The sequence below is a fragment of the Jaculus jaculus genome, chromosome 14, assembly GCF_020740685.1.
Source record: "Jaculus jaculus isolate mJacJac1 chromosome 14, mJacJac1.mat.Y.cur, whole genome shotgun sequence".
Lineage (NCBI taxonomy): Eukaryota > Metazoa > Chordata > Mammalia > Rodentia > Dipodidae > Jaculus > Jaculus jaculus.
Window position 1 is genome coordinate 46,742,392 of NC_059115.1, and position 16,680 is coordinate 46,759,071.

At 42.7% G+C, this 16,680-nt stretch overlaps 1 protein-coding gene and 1 pseudogene across 1 annotated transcript in view; both read right to left on the bottom strand.

Annotated features, from left to right (window-relative positions):
• Gxylt2 (glucoside xylosyltransferase 2) overlaps positions 1-16,680 on the bottom strand; it is a 115,499-nt gene that overhangs the window by 50,674 nt on the left and 48,145 nt on the right. The window lies entirely within an intron of this gene.
• LOC123454777 lies at positions 3,385-6,578 on the bottom strand (annotated as a pseudogene).

A 16,680-nucleotide genomic window follows, 5' to 3' on the forward strand; every position in this document is an offset into this window, starting at 1 on the left:
GCAGGGAAAAGCAGCTTTTGTTTTTCTCCCTGCTTTTGTTTTGACTAGAAATGTTTCTGAATAACAAATATCAAATCAGGTCTGTTTATAAAAAGCTATATGGCCACCCCTATCTTGGATTGTGTTCCATGCACAGACAGGAAAGACAAGAACGACACCTCATCTATGGGGACTATAATGAAAGTTAAAAACACCATAAATGTCATTTGTGACATCCGAGTAAAGGCACAGACTCCTCTGTAACATGAGGGGGCGTGGCTGCGTGGTTTCACAGCTCAACTCTTCCCACTAGGGTGAAGTCTGAAAGTCTATCCTATCATAGGTTCAACCTTTACCTATAGAAAATAACCACAATGGTTCTATATATAAAGGACCCTAAAGACTCTACCAGCAAACTGTTAGAGCTGATAAAAACCTGCAGCCACATAGCAAGATACAAAATAAATACACAGAAATCAGTAGCCTTCATATATGTTAACAACAAACACACAGAGGATGAAATCAGAGAATCACTCCCGTTCACAATTGCATCAAAAAAAATAAAGTACCTTGGAATAAACCTAACCAAGGAAGTAAAGAATCTCTACAATGAGAACTTTAAAACACTCAAGCGAGAAATTGCAGAAGACACTAGGAAGTAGAAAAATATCCCTTGTTCATGGATTGGAAGAATCAATATTGTGAAAATGGTAATCTTACCAAACGCAAGCTACACATTTAAAGCAATCCCCATCAAAATTCCAAAGGCATTCTTCATGAAAATAGAAAAAACAATCCAAAGATTCATTTGGAATCACAAAAAACCTTGGATATCTAAAATAATACTGAGCAACAAAAATAAGGCCGGTGGTATCACCATACCTGATTTTAACCTATACTACAGAGCCATAGTAACAAAAACAGTGTGGTAATGGCACAAAAGCAGACATGTAGATCAATGGAACAGAATACAGGAACCAGATGTAAGTCCAGGTAGCTATAGCCACCTGATATTCGATAAAAATGCCAAAAATACTCATTGGAGAAAATGGTGTTGGGAAAAGTGGATATGTATCTGTAGAAGGATGAAAATAGATCCTTCTATCTCTCCATGCACAAGAATTAAGTCCAAATGGATTAAAGACCTTAACATCAGACCGGAAACTCTAAAACTGCTAGAGGAAAAAGTAGGGGAAACCCTTCAACATATTGGTCTTGGCAAAGACTTTCTGAATACAACCCCAATTGCTCAGGCAATAAAACCACAGATTAATCACTGGGACCTCATGAAATTACAAAGATTTTGCACTGAAGAGGACACTGTGAATAAAGCAAAGAGGCAACCTACAGAATGGGAAAAAATCTTCTCCAGCTATATATATGATAGAGGATTAATATCTAGGATATACAATGAACTTAAAAAGTTGGGCTGGGGCTGGAGAGATGGCTTAGCGGTTAAGCGCTTGCCTGTGAAGCCTAAGGACCCCGGTTCGAGGCTCGGTTCCCCAGGTCCCATGTTAGCCAGATGCACAAGGGGGCGCACGCATCTGGAGTTCGTTTGCAGAGGCTGGAAGCCCTGGCACACCCATTCTCTCTCTCTCCCTCTATCCGTCTTTCTCTCTGTGTCTGTCACTCTCAAATAAATAAAAAAAAAAAAATTAAAAAAAAAAAGTTGGGCTGGAGAGATGGCTTAGCTGTTAAGCGCTCGCCTGTGAAGCCTAAGGACCCCGGTTCGAGGCTCGGTTCCCCAGGTCCCACTTTAGCCAGATGCACAAGGGGGCACACGTGTCTGGAGCTCGTTTGCAGTGACTGGAAGCCCTTGCGCACCCATTCTCTCTCTCTCCCTCTATCTGTCTTTCTCTCTGTGTCTGTTGCTCTCAAATAAATAAATAAATAATGAACAAAAAATATTGTTTTAAAAAAGTTAACTAATAAGGAATCAAACAAGCCAATCAAAAAAATGGGCTATGGAGCTAAATAGAGTGTTCTCAAAGGAAGAAATATGAATGGCATATAAGCATCTAAAAAAATGTTCTACGTCACTAGTCATCAGGGAAATGCAGATTAAAACTACATTGAGATTCCATCTCACTCCTGTCAGATTGGCTACCATCATGAAAACAAATGATCATAAATGTTGGCGGGGATGTGGAAAAAGAGGAACCCTTCTACACTGCTGGTGGGAATGCAATCTGGTCCAGTCATTGTGGAAATCAGTGTGGAGGTTCCTAAAATAGCTAAAGATTGATCTGCCATATGACCCAGCTACAACACTCCTAGGCATATAACCTAAGGACTCATCTCATTTCCTTAGAAGTATGTGCTCAACCATGTTTATTGCTGCTCAATTTATAATAGCTGGGAAATGGAACCAGCCTAGATGTCCCTCAACTAATGAGTGGATAATGAAGAGAAATGAAGTTATGAAATTTGCAGAAAAATGGATGGATCTGGAAAGGATTATACTAAGTGAGGTAAACCTGGCCCAGAAAGCCAAGCGCCACATGTTCTCCCTCATATGTGGATCCTAGCTGCAGATGATTGGGCTTCTGCGTGAGAAGGAAAAAATTCAGTAGCAGAGGCCAGTAAGTTAAAAAGGAGATATAAAGGGAAGAGAAAGGAAGGGAGGAGGGTACTTAATAGGTAGATATTGTATATATATAAGTAGAATGATTGAGATGGGGAGGGGATATGATAGGAATGGAATTTCAAAGGGGAAAGTGGGGGAGGGGAGAGAGGGTATTCTGTGATATTTTTTATAATCATGGAAAATGTTAATAAAAATTTGAGAAAAAAAATTTCAATGGCAAAAAAAGAGAAAAGAACCACAATGGGACTACAAAGTAGATGAGCAAAGTGCAGTTTTCAACATGTACAAGATAAACTAATATTTGATACTCTGAAATATAAGTATGTTGTAAACTGTCACAAACTGTGTAACAAACATAAACCAAAGGCTTTCCCATGGGGATATCAAATTCTGGAGTAAACCCAGTCCACCACTTCCTTAATCCCAACAGTCTACAGTCTGTACCCATGATGCCTTGACATACATTATTTCAGGCCATCTAAACAGGAGCATTTCTTTTTCTTTTTCTTTTTTATTTTTATTTATTTATTTGAGAGGGACAGACAGGGAAAGAGGGAGAGAAAGAGAGAGAGAGGGCACACCAGGGCCTCCAGCCACTGCAAACGAACTCCAGACGCGTGCACCCCCTTGTGCATCTGGCTAACGTGGGTCCTGGAGAATCAAGCCCCGAACCAGGATCCTTAGGCTTCACAGGCAAGTGCTTAACCGCTAAGCTATCTCTCCAGCCCAAGACAAGGGCATTTCTTAGTTCTTGGAAGCTTTTAAACACTCTTGTTAAAAAAAAAAAAAAAAAAAAAAAAGGAGGCATCAAGAGGTTATGATTCAAGGACCTTAAAACCCAAAGCCTCATTTTCCCAGAATAGAAGGCATTCTGCTCCCACTTCTAGTAGTTGGTCTAGAAAGCCACTATCAAGTCATGCTCCTGCACCTTTCCAGGGAGCAGGACATGGCTCACTGGACCCTTGCTGAGCATAGTGTAGGAGTGGTAAATCATGTGTTGCACTTCTGGAATCTCACTTATTGTAGCGATTGGGGGGCAATCTGCAATTTGATACCAGGGTTATCCTGTTCTGTCATGGTTTCTTTTGGAGAAAAACGTGTCTGCCCAGATTCCACATTTCTGGCCAACTCTTCCATTGATATGATAGTTTCACAGCCAAAGAGCCAGAGGAAATTCCTTCTGTAGTCTGCTTGGATCCTGTAAAATGTTAAGAGCAACCTCTCATAACTCAGGTATTGGGGTTGCCCCATTTTCAATGGCCTCCTCACAGAGCCCAATAACATCAAAGATGCCTTTACTTTCAGTCACTTTGCTTTCCAGATCCAGAACTTAGCAAACTTTTCATCCTCAGCAATGCTGGACAATACGGACGGTATCTCACCAGGAGCGCTCCCTCTTCAGGGAGCTGCGCACACGCTGTCAGAGCGCCGGGGGTTTGACTGCGCAGTTCCCCGTGTGTTTCCTTTTCTCTTTTTTCAACGCTCCTCCAGAATGGAATATTAATTTCTTCTATTATTTTTACTTTTGCTTTAACTTCCATAGGAGGTTGTTTATAAATTTTCCCCTTACCACCATCACTCTAGTTGTTCCCTCAGGTCCTCTGCTGTCGTCCTCTTTTTAATATTTGGGTGAGTCTGGCTACCAGTTGGCGTTTCTCATCTATGGCTGTGATGCCAACTCAAGATCTGGGGGCTATTTTGTTCAGAAAATGGTTCTGGGGAACTGTCTTTTTGAACTTGGAGTCCAAAGTCTGTGCTTTTTGTTGAAAGTTGTTATTATACTTGTTGCTATTGATGGCATTTTCTCTTATCCTAGGGGTGCTTGGAATGACTGCATTACAGCTGCTGGCTGTCAAAGCAGGCTTCTGGCTCTTGATTTTGCAAACCACATCATGTCTGTGGTCTAGGATGGGGTGGCACAGTCTTCTGATCTGGCCTAATGGTTGCATGTCTGTTGTCACAGCCTCCCTGAAGCAAACGGGGAACTTTGGTGTGCTTTGCTGTCTGCTCAGTGACAGTGTATGGCTGTAACTTCGTGTCATTTGCCTTTCTATTCCTGTTAACCTTCATGCTCTTGGCCACTGGTTTCTTTCATGCTTGAGTCTTACTAACAGTCTGAATAAAGCGAGAAGGAACTGTCCTTGGGGTTCTGTCTTTGGTATGGCAAAATCTGAGGCTACAGAGAGTTGCTGTGACTTTATTGGTAGAGTCCTGTTTTGTGATCCTCCAAACTGTTTATTCACACTATCTCTGCCAACATTACCGACCAAACTTTTGCCCAAGACTTGTTTAGGAGCTGATGCCCTTGGTCTGATTATAGCAGGTAGACTTCGGCTTGCTGGTGATACATAGTTCAAAGTCTGGTTTCTTCTTTTAGAAAGCCACCCAAAGATGTGTTTTCAACATGGGTGTTCGCCAGAACCTGTACATACAGCATTCCCTTGACCTGCTTCCTGCCACCCTGTCATGTGCACTTCCTGTGTACCAGGGGGAATTTATAGGTTTTCTGGACGGCATTCTTGTAATGGACAGTCCAGCTCCACTCTTGCTGGACGGTTTATGGTTTGGGTTAGAAGGAACGCATCTTGAAGTCAGTCTTTTGCCTGGAAGTTTTGGTGGCTCCAACTTTCACTTCTGGGGCCCTGTGATATTGGCTGTTCTGTGCTGGAGTTTAACGTCAGTGGGCCTTGTAGCTTTGACAGGCAAAACAGCATGGCTGGTAACAAACTTTTGGGGTCTAATAGTTGATTTGGAAGGTGGTGGATTTGAGCAGTTATTCTTGGCTTGGTGTTTTGGTCCTTCGGTTTTTCTTTGGCTGCCAGGTACTCCTGGAGCCTTTTCTATCATTCTATTGAGAAGGAGCATTCCTTCCTACTGGTAGTGTGACCCTGGATAAACATCCTTGGCTTTTTCAAACGTGGCCACAAGGACATCACTTTGCAAGGTGGCTTACAGCAGATACTGCTAGGTCTTTGGCTACGCATGGCCTTCACTACCCTGGGGACTTATGTCTTCTGGGCTCCATGCAGGCAGGGAGCAATGGGCGATGGCTGCAGGAAGTCCTCTCTTGATTTCTAGCACTTGCAAGAAGCCGGTGGTCATACTCACCTGCAGCAGTGGCAGAGGGGCCTGGTCCCCAGAGAACCAGGAACTTTCTACCTGATGTTCTATGTGCCGAGCATTGTTTTTGATATTGTTAAATACAGAATGGCAACTTGGAGACTTTCCTTCCTATGGAATTCTTTCTGTCTCTCTGTGTGTACATGTGTATGTGTGTACACATATTGGAGATTTGCAAAAAATACTGCATTTTTTTTTTAAGTAGGGTCTCGCTCTAGCCTAGGCCAACTTGGAATTTAGTATGAAGTCTCAGGCTGGCCTCAAACTCCTGGCCATCTTCCTACCTATCTCTTCTGAATGCTGGAATTAAAAGTGTGTGCCATCACACCAGGCAATGAGTGAATTTGAGTGAAGAATTTTCTACCATTTTTTGGGCTGGGGAGATGCTTAGCAGTTAAGACTAAGGCCTTAGGCCTTAGGCCAGTGAAGCCAGAGGACTCAGGTTCGATTCTCCAGGTCCCACATCAGCCAGATGGACATGGTAGTACATGTGTCTGGACTTCGTTTGCAGTGGCTACAGGCCCTGGTGCACCCATTCTCTCTCTCTCTGTCTCAACTACATAAAATTAAAATTAAAAATCTGTTTTATTTTTAAAAAGAATTTTCTACCATTTTAATGTTTTGAATCGAGATTGTAATGTTGTTCATTTCATCAAATTATTAGCTTAAAATGGGTTTGTACAGGAGTCATGTTAAAGTATATTGGGTTTTGTTTTTGCTTCTACTGTGCCCCCTTGTGGAATTATATATAACATACATATGCATTTTTTTGTGACAACCAAAGGGAGAGGTGTGCCAATGTCAGGGCTACATTTATACATACCCTCATCAGTGAGGTAGATTCCTCTGGTCCATGCATCATGGCAAACAAGATTCCCATTGCCTCCATGTTGGGCGAGTCTAGGATGGCTTTGTTTAAGATGGGTCTCCTACAATTATGGCTCATCAAACTTACATTTGATCTTTGATTTCATCATCGCATCTATGTTAGGCAACTGTTAGGTCTGCACGCAGTACATTCTCCACAGGCCTTAGTAACCGAAGGTATCTGGTTTACCTGGCATGTCCTGGGCGAACGGCTTGGTCGGCTCTTCCATCTGCTCCCATGCTCTCTGTTGGCTCACTTCCTTCCCTTATCAGGTGTTGCCATTCCACCCAGCAAGTACACAGTCTTTCGTCAGTGGCTGTAAAACATCCCAACTAGCCATGGCAACTGTCATTAAAGCAGAACCTAGTGTCTCAGTCAGATGGGGCCTCCCAGGAAGATATGCTTTCTGCCAGGGAGCTGCTGAAAATCGAATCACTGGGTCACAAGATGCTAAGATGGTTTTCAGAGGGTTTTCCTCTCCGTAGACTTGAGAACAAAACCCAACTTACATGTACTGAGTAGATGCCAGGCAGAAAGGTGGGTTCTTTTACCAATGTTAGATTTTATTTATTAACAATTCTTACAATTTATTTTGTTTATTGACTGTTTTACACATGTATATAATATATTTTGATTCTATTCACCCCATTACCTTCCATTGTCTTCTTCATCTTCCCATAGTCCTTCTTCTACTTTGATCTCTTTTTTTGTTGTTGTTTGATTTTTCTAAAGTAGGAGCTCACTCTAGCCCAGGCTGACCTGGATCTCATTCTAGCCCCAGGCTGGCCTAAACTCAAAAAAAATCCTCCTACCTCTGCCTCCTGAGTGCTAGGAATAAAGATGTAAACCACCATGACAGGCTGATGTCCATGTGTGTGTGTGTGTGTGTGTGTGTGTGTGTGTGTGATCCACTGAGTTTAATTAGGGTCACTTGTGTAAGTGTGGATGAAGGGTTATTTACCAAAACATGGGCAACTTACCAGTGACTACACCAATGAAGAAAATGTCTCCCTCTCCCCAGGAAGCATTAACTTTCAATAACTCCTCAGAAAGGAGTAAGGGACTCACATGCTCCTCTACCATTCATAATCCACCCCCTTTATTTAGACAGGGTCTCATTACGTAGTCTCAGCTGTGTGGGTACTGGAATCTTCCTGCCCCTACTTCTGGAATTTTAGGATTACTGGCATGTACCACCATACCCAACTCCTGAAGTCCTTTTAATTGTATCATATATTTATCTTTCCATCCACCATTCCATCCATTCATTCATCACTAGTCCATTTCACTCTTCTACGCAGTTTTATAGAGTGTCATCTGTTAATATATGCAGGAATTATTCTAGGGGTAGGATATCAAAGGTCTTTGTACTTACTTTATATAAGACAAGGCCTGGAGAGATGGCTTAGCAGTTAAGGTACTTGCCTGCAAAGCCTAAGGACCAAGGTTCAATTCCCCATACCCACATAAGCCCAATGCCCATGCTGGCACATGTGTCTGGAGTTTGCTTGTAACAGCTGGAGGTCCTGGCATGCTCACTCTCTCCCTCTCTCAAAGCAATTTTTAAAACTTTAAATAATGAGACAAGCCAAGATATAAGACACAAATTCCACAGAGTCTGACTCTTAAGAGGGGAGGAATAGAGGGCATAAAGCAGAGAGTGGCAGTTAGACATCAGCAGCCTTGCTGACTGGTAAGTGTGGCAAAGACAATGTTCAGCACTGACCCCACTTCACAGGAGAAAGATAGAGGTTTCAGGAGGATCTCCCAAAGGAGAAATTTTAAAACAATTTAGAAATGTTTTCTAGGAGCTGGGTGTGTCAGTGCATGTCTTTAATCCCAGAATTTGGGAGGCAGAGGTAGAAGGATCACAGTGAGTTCGGGGCCACCCTGAGACTACATAGTGAATTCCAGGTCAGCCTGGGCTAGAGCAAGTTCCTACCTTGAAAAACCACACACACACACACACACACACACACACACACACACACACACACAAACACACACACACGTTTTCATAGAAGAAAGGGCTTCAAGAACTAGGACAGAATGACTATACTATAGGAGAATTTGGGCGCCAACATAGAATCTGATTCAATTTCTTGGTTTTCTTATCTGCAGAGGATACAAGTGAGAACTTCCTGAAAGAGTTAATGAAATCATAACCCTACAGATTCTGGTACATGCTGAATGGCAAACATTGGGGGAGCCTCTGGCCACTTACCAAACACCCCTCATTTCTCACTGGTATTTTGTGTTTTTTGTTTTTTTTTTTTTGGTTTTTGAGGTAGGGTCTCACTCTTGTCAGGCTGACCTAGAATTCACTATGTAGTCTTAAGGTAGCCTTGAACTCATGGCAATCCTCCTACCTTTGCCTCCCGAGTGCTGGGATTAAAGGTGTGTGCCACCACACTGGACCTTCATTGGTATTTCTTGAAGACATATTTTTTCTTCTTTTCTCTTTTGGTGGTATTTCTGTTTGAACCCAGGGCTTTATATATGCCAAACAAGCCTTTAACCACTTAACTATCTCCAAGCTTGCTTGCTTCCTTCCTTTCTTTCTCTCTCACTCTCATTTTCTTTTTGTTTGTTTGTTTTTCAAAGTAGGGTCTCACTCTGGTCCAGGCTGACATGGAATTAATTCTGTTATCTCAGGGTGGCCTTGAACTCATGGCGATCCTCCTACCTCTGCCTCCTGAGTGCTGGGGTTAAAGGTGTGCGCCACCACACCTGGTTTCTCTTTCTTTATGTGAGAGTGGTAGAGAATGATGGAAAGAGAGAGAGAGAGAGAGAGAGAGAGAGAGAAAATGGGCATGCCAGGGCATCTGACCACTGCAAATCAACTCCAGATGCATGACCCACCTTGTGCATCTGGCTAATGTGGGTCTTGCTGACTTGAACCAGGGTCCTTTGGCTTTGCAGGCAAGTGCCTTAACTGCTAAGCCATATCTCCAGCCCTTTGCTGTATATTTTGAGACAGGGTATTGCAAAGTTGTTCAGGCTTGACCTCAGTGTAGTCCAGGCAGGTCTTGAACTTATGATTCTCCTCACTTACCTCCCAAATAGCTGAGATTACAGGCCTGCACCACAAGACCTGACTCCTCCTCCTCTTCTTCTCCCTCCCTCCCTCCCTCCCTCCCTCTCTCTCTCTGTCTCTCTCTCTCTCTCTCTCTGTCTCTCGACAGTGTCGTGGTTTGAATCAGGTATCTGCCATAAACTCATGTGTTCTAAATGCTGGGTCCCCACCTGGTAGCAATTTGGGAATTGGTGCCTTGCTGGAGGAGATGTGTTATTGGAGCTTATAGCCAGCTCACCCATGAGTGTTTGCCTCATTCTTCTGCTGACGTTTGTCCACCTGCTGTTGGTCAGGAAGTGACGTCCACTCTCTGCTCATGCCACATTTTCCCCTGCCATCATGAAGCTTCTCCTCAAGTCAGTAATCCAAAAAATCCTTTCCTCCCATCAACCACTTTTGGTGCAGTGCTTTGTTCCCACAATGAGAAGGTACTTACAGTAGACAGGGACTCATTATATAGGCTAGGTTTTTGTCAAACTCGTGATCCTCCTGCCTCTACTCCCAACTGCTAGGATCACAAACCTGAACATATCTTTTAAAGCAGCATTTCTAAAACTATTTTAACTACACCTCACAGTAAACAATGTATTTACATTATAACTTTAGTAAACATACATACCTATACAAAATGGGAAAAAGTAAAAGAAAAACTTGTCTTGGTTAGCTAATTAAAAGATATATCTCTCTTAGTGAGAGGAAAGGATAGTTTGGGCAGTAGCATCTTGCAGGGTGGGGAAAACTTTATCCTAATACCATAGGCTATTGCTGATAAATTCCAGTGCCAGAATTAGGTAACCTCCACACAGTGAGCTGTGGGTCAGGGAGACCCACAAGGCCCCCTAAATAATACATGTCACTGCCAAAGCACTTGGTTACCTATCAGAACTAGATGGTAAGACTGTGTTGCAGGATATTGAGAGATCACCCTGGAACTGAGGTAGAAGTCAGCGCCTTGCTGGCTAGCCCTCATAGTGCTGGAAAGTGAAAGTTGCTGAGGGGTAATGGTCACCAGTAGCATGAACAAGCAGTGGATCCTGCAAGCTACAAGATCAGCTCGCCAGGCAAGAAGTTCACACCAGTGCAATAGCGGCACACAGGCTATGGGGGTAATCATCTGCTCTCTGATTGGATATGAGGCCCACTCAGTGGACAGGCACTGAGAACCAAGTCAGAAGCCTATGACTTGGAAAGTCATGGTTGCTAGAAGGAAGTTCCTACTTTTCTTTGACAAAAAGGACAGGTTATGCCCACCACAGTCTTAAAAATGTCTGTTTAAACCCTTTGATCCATGCTGCTCTTACTCTTGGCTAGAGAATCTGCTTTTTAGACCCATCAGTACAACAAGAGAGAAAACCTAACTGTCTAACTATCATCAGTAGCAGATTAAATATGTGTGCAGTTCTCACTGCTAGCCTGGCAGCCTCCTCCAGGGAGATAGTGGTAGACACTGAGGAGACTAAAAACTAATCAAAGTAGAAAAGCACAGGCTACTGAGAGCTCAACACTAAAGGAGATTTATAACGCACCTGCCAAGGCTCAGGGAATGTTGCAGAAGAGGGGGTAGGAAGAATGTGAGAGCCACAGGGGGGTAAAGGAATATTCGGAGGCACTCCCCCCACCACAGATACTGACTGGGGCATTCACGACCCCACAGAGAATACCAATAACCTCATTGGGGAGGTCATTGGGTAGAATGGGAGTGGAGGACAGGGAATGTAAGAGTATAACCAGACGGGACTATGGCAAATGTGCAATATGCTTATATAAAAAATTCTCAACAAAACCCATAAAGAAGCAAATACTGTGTAACCCAAAACCCTGTCATTATTATATGTAATACATGTCTATTATTTTCTATCCTATTCTAAATTACTTCGGTTTTAATTTAACTTAAATTATTGGTGTGGGGGTTGGAGCTGGAGCCTCACATATGTTAGTCAAGTGCTCTCTGACTGAACTACACCCCAAACTCTGACTTTTGGGAAAATAATGACTCCCCACATTGCCCGTTGTCACTTTGGTTGACTGAAATAACAGATTTTAGTTTTGTTCTTATCATTTCTTTGCTATTCTGTGCTCCATTTCATTAATTTTCATCATTTTCACCCTGCTTTCTAGGATTACATCTTTGCACCTTTTCCCACGTGACTTAAAGTGGAAGGTTAGGTGGGTGATTAAAGATCTATTCCTGTTCATACTACAGCTGTTTACAACTATAGTTGTTCCTCAATCCCTGTTTCAGCTACACCTCATAAATGTTGTGTCTTTGTTTTTGTTTCATGCTTGTTTTTCCTGTCATTTCTCCTTTGAGCCATTGGTCCTCTGGAGCATGTCATTTAAGGTCGCATATGTGTGAACTTGTATTTCTGCTATTGACTTCAATTTTCATTCCAGTGTAGCCAGAGAACATACTTTGTGTGACTTCAGTCCTTATAAGTTTATTACAGCTTCTTTTCTGGCCTAACACATAGCACAATGTGTATTCTGTTCTGTGTGTTCCAGTATTTGGCTGCTGTTAGGTGGGGTATTCTTAGATGGATGCAGGCTGTTAGTGGAGAACGTTACTCATATGCTGTTTCCTTGCTGACGTTGTCCTGCCGACTAGTCCAATCCATGTTGAAAATGAAACCTCCTACTATAGATGGACCACCTATTGTATTGCTTCCAATTTGTCACATCTATTTTGTAGCTCTGTATGTTTCTAATTGTTGTAGTTTCTTCTAGCTGCTTTTTTTTCTTTTTTTCTTTTTGGTTTCTCAAGGTAGGGTCTCACTCTATCCCAGGCTGACATGGAATTCACTATGGAGTCTCAAGGTGGCCTTGAACTCATGGTGATCCTCCTATCTCTGCCTCCAGAGTACTGGGATTAAAGGCGTGCGCCACCATGCCCGGCTTCTAGTTGCTTTTTGATTTTGACATAGGGGCTCACTATGTAGCTTGTCTGGCCTCCAACTCATAATCTTCCTAGAGTCACTTCAGCCTCCAGAGTTCTAGGGCTACAGGTATACAGCGCTCTCTCCAGCTTGTTCTAGTTCCTTGATGCATTGAGCCTTCTATCATTACAAAATGTCCTTGCTTATCCCAGTTGTTTTCTTTCTCTAATTCTCTTTTGACTGATATAAATCATTCCTACTTCAGCTTCTTCATGGCTGTTTGTATGGACTGTTTTTTTTTCATCCTTTTACTTCTAGCTTATCTGCCTCTTTGAACCTAAAGTGTGGGGGCTGAGAGATGCATCAGTGGTTGAAGGCCCTGGTTGAATCTAAAGTGTGCCCCCTGTAGACAACACATAATGGATAATTTTTACCAACCATCTCTGGCAATCTCTGCTTTTTGATGGAATTGCTTTATCTATTTACATTTTTGCTTTTTTTTTTTTGCGATAGGGTCTCATTTTAGGCCAGGCTAACCTGGAACTCACTCTGTAGTCCCAGGCTGGCCTTGAACTCATGGCAGTCCTCCTATTTCTGTCTCCTGAGTGCTGATATTAAAGGTGTGTGCCACCACACCTGGTTCCACTTACGTTTAATGTTGTTATTTACACGGTAGAATATATGCCTTCAATTTTGCTTTTAATGTTCAAAGTTTCATGTCTTTTTTTCATTCCTCTATTCTTTCTTTGATACTATTTTCTAACGCAGCATCTTAAATAAGTTTTCACTAGTTTCTTGAGCTTGACATAACGCAAATTACTCCATGATCTGATACAATCAAGTTCCGTCCCATTTGGACTTTTGAGCTTTTGAGGTGAAGGCTATGAATTTCATTCTGAGATATCGACAAGGCTTTTTTTTTTGGAGACAGAGTCTCATAGCCTTGGCTGGCCTCCAGCTTGCTATGTAGCTCAAGATGACCTCGAGTTTCTTTTTGCCTCCACCTCTCAAGCATTGAAGTTATAGACACCATGCTTGGCTTGCAGTGTTGGGGTTGAACCAGCATTCCATGAATTCTAAGAAAGCACTCTTACCCACTGAGGTACCACCACCCCAACTCAAAAGAAAACTTTATTATATTTTAAAATATTTTTTTATTTATTAAGTTGAGAGGGAGAGAAAGAAGCCAAGAAAGAGGCAGATAGAGAATGGGTGTGCTAAGGCCTCCAGCCACTGCAAATGAACGCAAGACTCATGTGCCACCTTATGCATCTGGCTTATGTGGGTCCTGGGGAATGGAACCTAAGTTCTTTGACTTTGCAGACAAGCGCCTTGATGGCTAAGCCATTTCTCCAGCCCAAGAGAACACTTTTACCTTTCCCTAGTTTTCTTGTAAATTAACTCCCCTACGGTGTAGTTTGCATTTCCTCAAAAGTTACTATCTTTCCTTACTGAGGAAAGTCCCTGACTTCCTGTGGAATTTAGCCTCTGCAACACATAGCTTGTAGAAATGCGAAATGCTCAGGACCTGCCCCTCCTAAGAAGATCCATCCTAAGAATTGAGTTTCTGTCACACTGTGCTAGAGGGAGAAGAAAGAAAGGGTGTCACCAATCAAATACTATAGAGCCTTACTGTTTTCACAAAGCTTTTTTGTTTTGCTTTGCTTTGCTTTGCTTTTCAAGGTAGGGTCTCACTCTAGCCCAGGCTGACCTAGAATTCACTATGTAGTCTCAGGGTGGCCTTGAACTCATGGTGATCCTATGTCTGCCTCCCGAGAGCTGGGATTAAAGGCGTGCACCATCATGCCTGACTATTATCACAAAGTTTTAGTAGATTTTACTGAATAAATGTTTCTTTAGCCATTGAACAATCTCTCCAGCCCATGGATAATGTTTCAGTATTTGCTTAGGTCTCCCAAAGAATTCAGATAATTATCTAGAAAGTAATTTTCATTGATTATGTTTGCTTCACAGGGAGGGGGGAGAATTCCACATAGTTCCTTATTTTACCATTTTGCATATCAATCCTTCCCCACCATCCTGTTAAAGCTCTTTTGCTTCTGTGGTTGCCTTTAGAATATGGACTTTAGGCAACCTTGTACAACTACTACGAATGAGCCTGGTAAGGGACTGAGATAACAGATAAGAGCTTTGAGGGCATCATAATCCCCTGGATACAGCTCTGCTATGAACCAGCCTTATCATGCTGGAAAGATCACTCAGTGGTTAAAGGCACTTGCTTGTAAATTCTGCTGGTCTACATTTTATTCTCCAGCACTCACATATTTCCAGATGCACAAAGTGGCATATACATCTGGAGTTTGTTTGCAGATTTAAGAGGCTCTCCTGGACCCATTCTCCCTCCCCCCTCTCTCTTTTCCTCTCTTCTTGCAAATAAATTTTAAAAAAAGAATCAGCCTTATTATCATAACTTTTTAGCTACACAAGCCAATAAGTTCATTTCCCTTTTTGCTTACTGTTGAGGTTTGAGTGCAAAATATTCCCCATCGAGGCATGTGTTTGAACAACTGGTTTCCAGCTAGTGGTGCTGTTCTCACATCCAGTCTTGTGTGTCTAGACAGAAATACCCCAGCAGGAAAGTAGAAGGAAACATCAACAGAGGTTAAATCTGTGAAAATTTCCAGACCTGCAAAACTCTGCCTGTATGGTTCACTCAAAGGCGTTTGGCTTGCTACTTGATCTCCTGAGTGTCCTGCCCTTCAGAACAGGAGCAGGAGGCACACCTTGTCTCCCAGGAAAGTGAACAGCCATCACCTGCTCTGCATGTCACGGTCTTTATGTTTGCTAGGCTCAGTCATTTTTCCTCCCATAATTTTAAAGTAATAAACCTGATGCTTGAACCTGAGACTCAAGGGAATTCCCTTAAGTCTCATAAACATGAAGAAACTTTCCCAGTCTATGGCCCCTTTAGGAGATGTAGTCTTGCTGGAGGAAGTGGTCTCTGGAGGCAGGTCTTGATGGGTTACAGCCCAGCCCCACTTACTATTCTTTCTGCTTCCTGATTGAATGAAATGTGATCAGCTGCCTCCAACCTCTTGTCATGCCTTCCTCATCCTACTGGAAAGTGTCCCCCCGACCATAAGCCAAAATAAACCATTCCCTCTTAAGCTGATCCTTGTCAGGTATTTAGTCACAGTAACAAGTAAAGGAACTAATACACTTTGCTAGCTGGAGTTGATTTTCTTCCATACATGAGTTAGAACTAGTGCTCTAAGTGTCATGTCTTTTAAAATATTTTAATTTAACTTTCATTTATTTATTTAGTTGCAAGCAGAGCAAGAAAGAAGAGAGACAGACAAAGAGAATGAGTATGCCAGGGCCTTCAGCTGCTGCAAACAAACTCCAGATGCATGCACCACTTTGTTCATCTGACTTTATGTGGGTATTGGGAAATTGAACCTGGGTCATCAGGCTTTGTAGAAAAGCACCTTAACTGGTAAGCCATTTATTTATTTTAATTTGAGAGTGACACAGACACACACACACACACACACACACACACACACACACACACACAGAGAGAGAGAGAGAGAGAGAGAGAGAGAGAGAGAGAGAGAGATTGAGGGAGGGAAAGATCGCACCAGGGCCAAACAAACTTCAGATGCATGCGCCCCTTTGTGCATCTGGCTAATGTGGGTCCTGGGGAATCAAGCCTCGAACCGGGGTCCTTAGGCTTCACAAGCAAGTGCTTAACAGCTAAGCCATCTCTCCAGCCCTGCTAAGGCATTTCTTCAGCTCCAGTGTCACATCCTTAAGAGCATGTGAGTAAATGACAATATTGTGAAGAGCTTATTCACATTTCACAGGATCATTTGACAGCTAATCTGACCCTAATGCTTTTATGGCTTCTTGGTACTTGATGAGAACCCAGATAGCACCCATGGTGATGTCCCCATTTTTCTACAAGATTGGTGTTTTGATTTGAATATAAAACATCCTCCATAGGCTCATGTGTTTGAATACTTGGTAAGGATTTTTTTTAATTATTTATTTATTTATTTGAGAGCGACAGACACAGAGAGAAAGACAGATAGAGGGAGAGAGAGAGAGAATGGGCGCGCCAGGGCTTCCAGCCTCTGCAAACGAACTCCAGACGCGTGCGCCCCCTTGTGCATCTGGCTAACGTGGGACCTGGGGAACCGAGCCTCGAACC